The sequence below is a fragment of the Neoarius graeffei genome, chromosome 14 (assembly GCF_027579695.1).
Source record: "Neoarius graeffei isolate fNeoGra1 chromosome 14, fNeoGra1.pri, whole genome shotgun sequence".
NCBI lineage: Eukaryota > Metazoa > Chordata > Actinopteri > Siluriformes > Ariidae > Neoarius > Neoarius graeffei.
This window is the reverse complement of record NC_083582.1, coordinates 63,237,952-63,249,849: the sequence shown is the minus strand read 5'-3', so window position 1 is coordinate 63,249,849 and position 11,898 is coordinate 63,237,952.

Genomic DNA, 11,898 nt, shown 5'->3' with positions numbered 1-11,898 from the left:
TTTTATTTAACACCTTATTTTAACATCCAACAACTCCGTTAGCAAACAGAGCACTTGCGTGAGGCAGTTTGAACAATAAATAACAAATTTAAAAAAATAACCTTAAAATACCTGGCAGGAATGTAAACAAATAAAAAAAAATAAAGTGCCACAGTGCCGGTAATTTGCTTTTAAGAACGCATCTCACAGTGGTGTACAGTAATTTCAATTAAGGAAATGAACGTTTTTCTTGATGAAAACAAGCATTTCTACCCTTTCAGGTTTGAGCCCGTTTCTTTTGTCTTCCAACGAAAAAAAAAATGATCTCATGCTTTGCTTTCCACTTCGAACTGCTTCCGTGTTCAACTTTGCCGGCAACAGGCAGCCAATAACCAATAGCGTCTCCGCTACAAAGTGATGTCATGCCACACGTGTTGATGTTGCTGTGTTGAGACAAGAGGTCTGGTCTCACTCTGTGCCAACGCATAGCTATTGATGTGTTAAAAATGAGAATATATTATATAGATATATATCCGATCCCTGATCGGGAGGCAATGCCCGATTCCGATCGAATCTGAAACCATGTGATCGGGCCCGATTTCCGATCATGTGATCGGATCGGGACATCCCTAAAAATTTATAAGATTTTTGATAATCTTATAAATAAATCTTGTAAAAAAAAATGTTGACAAAAAATGCTACGATGTTTGTTGTTGTGAACGAGCAAGTCGCCAGAGGTCCGTAACTGGGGTCCGTATCGTAGGATACAGACCCGCTTGCCAGCCAATCAGAGCACAGGATTTGATGGAAACCGGACCGCGAAAAAAATAAATGTTTATTTCTGTAATATCTCACAAAATATCAGGCCATTCTGTGGCTGGGAAGTTATTTAATTTGAGGGGATTCACGAGCAAATAATGTGCATGAAATCGCTCGCTTCATGCAGTCAAGCAGACAGAGGAAGTCCATGTGCGCATGCGCAGGTTTACCTTGACCGTACACTGACAGTTCCATCATTCTGTCGCTAAACGAACAGCTGATCACATGGAGGTGCTCGCTGACCGCCGATATTTATTAGTTTGGTCCTGCATTTCCTTTACTTCGTATATAACAACGTCTTTTCTTTTTGCTTTCCGTTACTGTAGTCGGTCTTTCACGTTTCATTCACACACTCGCATCTTCCATTTTTCTCTCCTGTTTCAAATTTATATCCCACAATGCCTTGTGCGAACGGGGAAAGCCCACCACGTGATGCATGACGTAGTATCTTGAATTGGGTCATGGTGAAGCAGGAAAAAATAGCAAAGAATTTAGGGCCACATGGCCCTAAATTCATTAATTGTTCTATTTAAAATAATAATAATACAATTGGAAGTCTGTGATTTGAATTTAGTAGCTTTTGGTCCATTAAACAGAAATAACTGTGTCGGGGAAAGTTATTTTTATGACCTACACTTGAAAAATCTGAAAGGCAGTCTAGCTTTAAAGCCAAACAAAACCTTTGATCCATACTTAATTTGCTGATCACAATTGCCCTGGTGTTCCCCTGGCGCTTTTTAATTAAAAACAGAAGTTTATAACAATTTATACATTTTAAATGTTGCGATATTGCTAAGAATAAACTTCCCTGGGCACGGCCATTTATGGCGAAACCGGGATATTCGCTTGTGATGTGGCTTACCCACTAGTACACCGTTTACCTTAGTAACACACAGCCATCTAATCAGAAGTTTTCTGTAACCGTGCGATTGTTACCAGCAACAAAATATGCAAATCAACAGACTTCACTTTTATGAAGTGTAAAGCTAACTCTGCTAGATAACGCATGTGCAGTACTGACACAGATACGAGTAAACAATAGCCGTTGTTGTAGCACAAATGTGATTTTTGCCATCTGAAAAGATTGCTGTGAATAAAAACAAACAAAAGCATGTCACACACAAAAATATGAGGAACAGTTAAATTTAAAGAAAAAAAAACCTGCGAGTCGCTGGCGATGTAGCGTTTATAGGCAGCAAAATCTCTGGTTGCCAGCAGTTACTGACAGGGCTGCTATGTCTGGTATTTAGATATCTTATGCATGTAAGCCTGGCCAAGTGCAATAGACAGATTGCATTACGATTATGAAAGAGTCTGAATTATCGCTCGCCTTACTGCTTTGCTTTTCTTCCCATTTCTGTAACCTTTTTCCATGTGAAGCAGTCTTCTTAAACCACCTTGTCCCTGCCGAAATGAAATTTGCCCACAGTGTGACTGGTACTGATAAAGTGCAGCCTTTTTGCCGCTTATAATATACGCTTGTAAAAGTATTATCTTTTGTAGGATTGGGGATGGCAAAAAAATGATTTCCCTTTGCTATGCCCGAGCTTATTTTTACACCCAAATGCTTCACACTTGGGCATCTTGAGGGTTGTTTATAACAATTTAGAAGTGATGTATCCATTAGATCTCAACCTCGGTAAGTCATGTGGTGTGTAAGTTACACCACAATCTCAGATTGTTTCGCGTAATTTGTACTCGGAGTTTGATATTTGAACCTTGGAGAAAGTAAGATGGCAGTGCCCAGGGAAGTTTTATTTTAAAAGAAAAACAATCTGGACAAAGTACACTTGTGTTCAAAATAATAGCAGTCCAACACGACTAACCAGATCAATCACTGTTTTTGGTGGAAATTATATTACTACATGGCAAATAATTTACCAGTAGGTGTAGTAGAGTCATAGAAAACCAACAGACCCAACATTCATGATATGCATGCTCCTGAGTCTGTGTAATCGAATAATTAAGTGAAAGGGACATGTTCAAAATAATAGCAGTGTGGAGTTTAATTAGTGAGGTCATTCATTCTGTGAAAAAACAGATGTCAATCAGGTGGCCCTAATTTAAGGATGAAGCCAGCACATGTTGTACATCCATTTCTCTCTGAAAACCTGAGAAACATGGGTCGTTCCAGACATTGTTCAGAAGAACAGCGTGCTTTGATTAAAACGTTGATTGGAGAGGTAAAACGTATACTGTAAAGAAGTGCAGAAAATGATGGGCTGCTCAGCTAAAATGATCTCCAGTGCTTTAAAATGGACAGCAAAGCCAGAGAGACGTGGAAGAAAACAGAAGACTACCATTCGAATGGATCGAAGAATAGCCAGAATGGCAAAGACTCAGCCAATGATCAGCTCCAGGGTGATCAAAGACGGTCTGAAGTTACCTGTGAGTACTGTGACAATTAGAAGATGCCTGTGTGAAGCTAATCTATCGGCAAGAAGCTCCCACAAAGTCCGACTGTTAAAAAAAAGACGTGCTGAAGAGGATACAATTTGCCAAAGAACACATCGACTGGCCTAAAGAGAAATGGAAAAACATTTTGTGGACTGATGAAAGTAAAATTGTTCTTTTTGGGTCCAAGATCCGCAGACAGTTTTTCAGACGACCCCCAAACACTGAATTCAAGCCACAGTACACTCTGAAGACAGTGAAGCATGGTGGTGCAAGCATCATGATATGGGAATGTTTCTCTTACTATGATGTTGGGCCCATTTATCACATACCAGGGATCATGGATCAGTTTGCATATATCAAAATACTTGAAGAGGTCATGTTGCCTTATGCTGAAGAGGAAATGCCCTTGAAATGGGTGTTTCAACAAGACAACGACCCCAAACACACCAGTAAGCGAGCAGCATCAGGGTTCAAGACCAACAAAATGAAAGTTATGGAGTGGCCAGCCCAATCCCCGGACCTTAATCCGATAGAAAACTTGTGGGGTGACATCAAAAATGCTGTTTCTGAGGCAAAACCAAGAAATGCAGAGGAATTGTGGAATGTTGTCAAATCATCCTGGGCTGGAATACCTGTTCACAGGTGCAGGAAGTTGTCAGAAACCATGGTTATACAACTAAATATTAGTTTAGTGATTCACAGGAATACTAAATCCTTAAGATTTTTTCAGTTTATACAGTAAATATTTGGAGTTTGTAATGAAAAATGCAGACACTGCTATTTTTTTGAACAGCCCAATGTTCATTTTTCTTCATTTTCTGTAAAGTAATTAAAATATTGATACATTTTTCTTCATGTTTTGATGTAGAATATAATGTGCAGTGTTCCCAATGCATGGAAATAAAAACTATTATAAGGATTTTGAGCTTTACTCACGTTTTTAAACACACTCCTATTATTTTGAACACAACTGTATATGGGTATAAATATGAACAAATGAATAATCAAACATGTATGGATATTATCTGTCAGCATGGGCATCGCCACCATTGAATGTGAAGGGGACGTGTCCCCTTCACATTTCATAATTCTTCATTTGGATCCCCCCCGGGGCGGCAAGGTGGTGTAGTGGTTAGCGCTGTCGCCTCACAGCAAGAAGGTCCTGGGTTCGAGCCCCGGGGCCGGCGAGGGCCTTTCTGTGCGGAGTTTGCATGTTCTCCCCGTGTCCGCGTGGGTTTCCTCCGGGTGCTCCGGTTTCCCCCACTGTCCAAAGACATGCAGGTTAGGTTAACTGGTGACTCTAAATTGACCGTAGGTGTGAGTGTGAATGGTTGTCTGTGTCTATGTGTCAGCCCTATGATGACCTGGCGACTTGTCCAGGGTGTACCCCGCCTTTCGCCCGTAGTCAGCTGGGATAGGCTCCAGCTTGCCTGCGACCCTGTAGAAGGATAAAGTGGCTAGAAATAATGAGATGAGATGAGATGGATCCCCCCCACATTTAACATAAAATATTAGTTCACCCAGTGCTGTTTCTATTGCTTTGTGAAAGAATCCATTCCACTTGATCGATAAGAAAATACACATACCACTGAAAATCCACTCCGGGTTTTCCGAGCGTTACCTACAACCAAGGGAGTTACTTTGATTTTGACATTGGTGGGGACACAAAAGTGATCCAAGGCAGAGCTTCCGAAAGGTGTTTTTTTTAGCCTGGGGTCACCCATATTGCCTGTGATGCTGCACACAATTGTAGTCGCGACAGCCAGGCTACCACAATGTAAATTTATCAACTCTATTGCAACTACTGTAAACACATACACACTACCAGTAATACATGACGAGGCCTCTTAGAAAACCAGCCTTGACATGAAGCTCTGATTTTAAAGCCACATGGGTAAAGCATTGTTATTCAGATCAACATCACACTAACAAACATTTGCCACAGTGGGGCTGAATATGTCATGACTGACATATCCATCCATTAACCTCACCTGTGAATTTCCAACCTCTCTTTCCGCTTCTCCATCTCCTCTATCTCCTCCAGCTGTGGATTCTCCTCCTCTACCTCCTCCATCCTCTCCTTCAGCCTCTGCTCCTCTTTCTCTTCCTGCCTCTCTTCCTCTACCTTCTCTGCACTGTCTTTCATCTCCTCCATCCTCTCTGCTGTCTGTCACCTTACAAAAATATGTTGATGCATGACATATGAACAGATTAGGGATAGAATGACTGTAGAGTTTCATGGTAAGGTTGTAGCCTCAGGAAAAAGGGCTAGCCAAAAAGGACAAAATTATTACATAGACTATAATTTATTCCCCACAAAAACATGGATGCATAATATCACATGATCTTCTAGAATCTGATGATTTATTACTTTTACACCACACAATTCCTAATTTGTGTTTAAGCAGTCGTTCTGTCTCTTCCACAGAAATACATGAAAATAAGAATTAAAAACTTTAAGCATTTTTAGCATTAAATATTGTTTTTTTTTTAAATTCAATATCTGTATTGTTTGACATGGGGGGGGTGTCTCAAAATTCACTGACTGCCTTATTGAGACACTCAAAATAGGTGCTAAATAGGTGCTACTGGTGGCATTTTCTATTCTGTAATTAAGCTCAAATTTAGTTAAAATGATATTTGGATATATAATTTAGTGATTGCCTATTATAGCATGATTATGATTATATTAGTATTGCATTTGTAGTATACCCCCCATTTTTTGTCTTTTTGTTGCCCCTCCATTTTCCATATTATGTCTTTTTGTTGCCTGTTTCTGTGTTCGTAGTATGTGTTATGAGTTTCACTGCAGAAGTGCTTGTGACTTCTATGTTCATGCTGCAGTTACCAATATTCGTCTGTAGGTGGCAGTAAAGGACCATGGATTTGTTGTATCTAGCCTAGCCTAATATACTAAGTAACTTTAAAAACGCACAATGGAATTCAACACGATATCACTTTAGATCCATGCATATATTTGAAATTTATGATATTGTATGTAATGCACACACATCTTGAAACATCGATAAAGGACACTTATTGTCAAACTCAAGAATTAATTCACAATAAAAAAATTCAAAGTGACAGTTGGTCCATGTTCGGACCGTCATGCTGGAGATTCTGGGTCTGTGTCGTCCAGGGGTCTCAGCAGCAGTGACTGAGGGTGTCAGGAATCTGTCACGGAGGTGAGCTAGCCTGATGTGCTGATCCTGAACTGGCGTCGTGACTCGAGGCTGACCAGGGCGTGGACGATCCCTGGTGCTCCCTGTCTGTCTGTAACGCTGACTCAAACGGGAAATGGTCGAATGATGAACACCGAAGTGCCGGGCGACCTCTGTCTGTGTACTTCCGGCACGTAACATCCCAATGGCCTGTTCACGTTGATTTTGGCTTAGGCGTGGCATCTTCAATAATGACAATTTTCCCATCATTTCCCCCGGGTATTTATAGGCAAGATTGTGTGTGTGTACAGTGTATGCAAAATTTGTTTGAAAATTAAAGCCTGTCCATGTCATTGACTACCCGAGTCATATTGTACGTTATTGAGTACAACTCCCTTAAATTCTGATTTGAGCACAGATTTGGAACTTATTCGGGTGGAACGAAGTTATTTTTCCATTGTGATATATTTCTTTTCTTCTTGAGATAAACTCAGCACGAATTCAGCAAGTTTTATCAATGTGCGTTTTTAAAGTTACTTAGTGTAGTAGTAGAAAGTGGTCTCTGTAAAACGGTGAACGCAGCAGACTCAGCAGCAGACTCAGCGGCTGTCACGCTGTTGATTCTGAAATGCAAGTCGCACATCTGCATGGCCATGCAGTAGCCTACATCTGACTACTTACATTCTGTAAAACCATTAGGTCTATAAATTTAACATTCATTCATCGAGGATATTTTCTAACACCAAGTTACATTGCTCCAGCATTCCTTTTCTCTGCAGCTATGCAGTAGCCTAGCTCTGATGCGTCCTGTCACCTTGCTAAACCTGCCTAAGAAGCCGCAGCAATACTTTTATGAAGGGTTTCCATATATCAAAAGGATTTTGTTGAGTTTTTAAAGCTCGACGGAAACCCTGCACTTACACTCTTGACTTTGAAGAAGAATGATCGAATGTCTCGTTTCTTGGGAGGGGGGCCGTCATCCATGATACTCAAGTCAGCATGCGAGTCGTAGGGCAAGCATGCATGGACATCGAAGTCCAGCTCAATTTGTAGGCTGACGGAGAGTGGGGGGTGCGTGGGGTAGGTCAGGTGTGTACGTGTGAGATACGGGGGGTTGATGGGCGGGTAGTCACGGCTGCTGTGGGAAGTGTGCTGCTTTTACAGCAGATGGAGTGACAGCTGGGATAGCCAACCATGTAAGTTAGCGAGAAACAGGTAGCTAATCAGAGAATGATATCTACGTTAGAGGGGGGATTATTAGCAGTGTCATACATTTAACCCTTTGTGTGCCATATAATCATTGCTCAGGTTAGGACATTGGTTTTATTGATCGTGATTACACAGTAGTGGCTGAATATTGGTAGGGACACATCCCTAGCGTCTCTACCCAAAATTACGCCCTAGCCTACAACAACTTACCACATGCAAGTGAAGTGAATCTCAGTGCAAGCAAAGAAATTTGGGTGCAAGGTGCAGCTGCTCGAAAGTAGAGGCGGTGACGTCAGCCCCATTGCCACCTCACAATGTCTAGCTTTTGCTAAAACCTTAGTCTTTTGTTATATGCCCTCAAAATTAACCCTAGGCCACGTTAATGTTCAACTAAACAATGAAATAAGCTTAGCCTAATGGGGTATTCTTGGTTGATGATGAATTGTTTGCAATATTTGCTCCCTCCCCAGACACAATGGACATAAGGACATTCTTTACAAAGAAGTGGAAAGTACAGGGTTTTTTTTTTTTGGCCCAATGGAAATGTTAGTGCAGTCAGCTGGCTAGTCAATATTAGGAGATGTATCAGCTAGCTTAATGTTAGCTATCATTTAATTCAAACCCAGTAGGCCTGCCTTATTGTAATGCTAAGAATGAGGTCAAGTCTGCTCTGATGATATTTATTGATTCCCTGTTGTGATTTGAAGAACTTGTTTTATCTGGTCTTTGCCAGTTTTCTGGAAAGTAAGATGGGAAATCAGTGTATGGGGAAGGAACAGTAGAGAGAGATGGATGTTATTCCAGATGGATTGTGAAGGAAAGGGGGATAAAAGTGATGAAGTGGTAGAAATTGTGGTGGCACCAATGTAAGGAGTTCTATTTATAAATCTATTTGTTATACTAATCTGTAAATGTTACTGTAGTACCACCATTGCATGTAGGTTGACAAAACTGCACTTGTTCATCGTGTGAAGTTCTCTTTTATGTGTCGTTGCTTGACAGTGTAATTGTGTTATGAAGACTGCATGATGCCATGTCATTTTTGTTATGAGCATCACTAAATCAGAAAAAAGTAAAATGCACCCACTAAAGTCACTGTTGGTGGTTAACAAAATTGCATCTGTTCATTGTGTGAAGTTGTTTTTTGTGTCACCGTTGTGTGATTTTATGTTATGAAGTTTGCATGATGCCATGTCATGCCTGTTCATTGTGTGAAATTATGAATATTCTTATTTTTAAACATTGAGTGTCACTATAGCTTGGCCCAGTGGCATGTTGTGTTATATCTAAAACTAAATAAAAAAGGAAAGGAAACACAAAATAAAAAGTAAAATGCACCCATAAAGTCATTGTTGGTGATAAATTGTGTCACATTCATCTCATTATCTTAGGCAGAGCAGTGGGTTTAAAAACAGGCTGATGAATATATGGACTATTGTTGAGTCTCTAAAATAGTCATTGAATTAAGTGACTTTTGTTGGTAAAATTAGGTGTTTAACAACCTGTTAAAAATACACCAGAATGCAGGAAATGGCATCTAATTAATTAAAAATTTTCTGGGGGAGGACCCCCGCCAGTGTGTCCCCCCCCACATTAAAAATGCTTCTGACGCCCCTGTCTGTCAGTATAAAGGAGTGTGGTTTTGGGTTAAATCACTGGGATAATAGGTGCTTTAAAGTGCATATTCTGGACCAATTTCGTTTTTTTTAAATGAAAGTATGTCCCTTTACACACTCATCCAGAAGGGTAATTTTGCATAAGGCCATCTGTCTACAGCAGAAAAAAAATAAAATAACAAAACGCATCTGGAAAAATCCCAAGGGAGTCTGGAGCCAGATTTGTGACGTCACGTGCGGAAGCACCAGCAGGCTTGCACAGTTTCAGTGCACAGCCTGTGTAGACCAAGTTTAGCAGCTAGCCATTTTGCATTGAAATATGGAATTGTCACCTGAGCGCAATGTTACTTCACCTTTGGATGAAGAATATAATGAGATGTCAGAATTATTTCTTGCCCTGGCAACAGTCAACTTGTGAATTGCCGATTTTCTTGGCCTTTTTCTCGGCTCTGCTTGGTCCTCGGCTTTGAGGGCCTCAGTGGATGCGACACTTCGCCTTTTGTCAGAGGAGACGAACATGGCTGGCTCCTTTGGTGACGCTGACACAGATGGAGACGGTGTTGCTTTGGGCATTCTGACAGATGGAACTGCGTCTTTTTTCAGATCAAGTTGCCTCGTGAAGCCCATTTCCCACTGCAAATAGTTCTCAAAGTCGTCAAGCCTTGTGAAGTGAGCACCGCAAATAATGCTGTAGTCTGTAGCATGTAGCCAATTTTTCCACGTGCCTCGCACGAAGCGCTCCCATTTCTCTCTCATTGTCCAGTCTTTTGGAAAATGATGAGTACTAATCCCATCAAGATTGGTGTTGCTACACCCTCCTATGATACATCTGTTAACCATTTTAATAATTACGTGATAACGTTGAAGAAATTTGCAGAAAATCACCAGGTCGTTTTCTCATAAACAAACCAGCGCTGACGTAGGATTCAGAGCGAGGCGTCCCGCACGCGACGTCATGAAAATCAATGTTTCCCGGGAAATCCAAATGCCAAGTTTTTTTTAGAGGCGGACCAATTCGCCTCAAATGGCTTGATTTCAACTGAATTTTTCTGGTATTGCACAAGGTAAAAAAATTGCACAAAATGCAAAATGTGACAGATATTTGACCAAAGTTTAATATAAAATAGGAGAATTACATTGATCTTGCTCCTGAATTTACCCGTGATATGTACTTTAAAGTTTAAGTGTTCACAAGATTTTTATTTTTTTTTTACAATTATATTATATTTTACAAGAAAACATGTCAACTTATATCAAATTATCAATGCACATAAATATCAGACAAGAAAGAAGGCTCAGATCCACTCATCTTCGATTGCATGACATTTAAGTTACACAAGTGACCGGAGCATGCGTTGAATAATTAGACAAGCTTGACGTTTAAAAAAATATCAGTACAATCACTTTGTTAAAATACTACGAAAGCAAAAACAGATCATTCATCCATTTTTAAAGCAGCTAGAATTTGACTTAGTTGTAAATAGCTTCATCTCACACTGAAAAAGTGAGAAAAGTCCAACCTTTAATTGAAATAAATTTATTCAGAGAAAAACAAACCCGTCATCGAGAATTTTTTTTTTTCAACAGAAAACACATGTACCACTATTATTGGCACCCCTGCATTTAAGACTTTGTACAACCTCCCTTTGCGGGTAAAACAGCACGGAGTCTTCTCCTATAACATTTTATAAGGTTGGAGATACAGAGCAGGGCATCTGAGCCCTCCACAATTATTGGCACCTCTGTAAAGGTTAGAAAAAAAATCCACCTTTTGATGAAGTCACTTCATCTCCCAATGAAAAAAAGAGAAAAATCCAACCTTTAATTGAAATAATTTTATTCAGAGAAAAACAAATCTCTCATCAAGAAATAATTATTTTCAACAAAAACACGTGCCACTATTATCGGCACCACTCGTTTAATACTTTGTTCAACCTCCCTTTGCCAGTAAAACAGCACTCCATTTTTTCCTATAACATTTTATAAGGTTGGAGATACAGAGCAGGGCATTCGAGCCCATTCCTCTTTACACAATCTCTCCACATCATCCAGGGTCCTCGCTCTCTCTTGTGCTCTCTCCTCTTCAACTCACCTCACAGGTTTTCACTGGGGTTCAGGTCAGGGGACTGAGATGGCCACGGCAGAAGCTTGATTCTGTGCTCAGCTAACCATTTTTGTATTGATTTGGACATATGGTTCAGATCATTGTCATGCTGAAAGATCCAATGACAACCCAGTTTTAGTTTCCTGACAGAGGCAGCCAGATTCTGATTTAATCCTGGGCTGTGCATTGGACTCAGTGGATGTAGTGGGGGAGAGGAGGATGTTGGCCAAGTTGTCATCCTTAATGGGTCCTCTTCCAGACAAGTGTGTAACAAACTTGGGTCCTCTTCCAGACAAGTGTGTAACAGTTCCAGTTGGTGTCCACTTTTTTTAATGATTATTATTGCCCTAACAGTAGAAATGGACATTTTCAGGTGAGTAGTTATTTTTTTTATAACTGTTCTCTGATTTACAGCGGTGCTTGAAAATTTGTGAACCCTTTATAATTTATTTCTGCATAAATGTGACCTAAAACATCAGATTTTCATACAAGTCCTAAAAGTAGATAAATATATAACTCGGTTCTCTTTATCTACGTACTTTTAGGACTTGTGTGAAAATCTGATGATGTTTTTGGGTCATATTTATGCAGAAATATAGAAAATTCTAAAGGG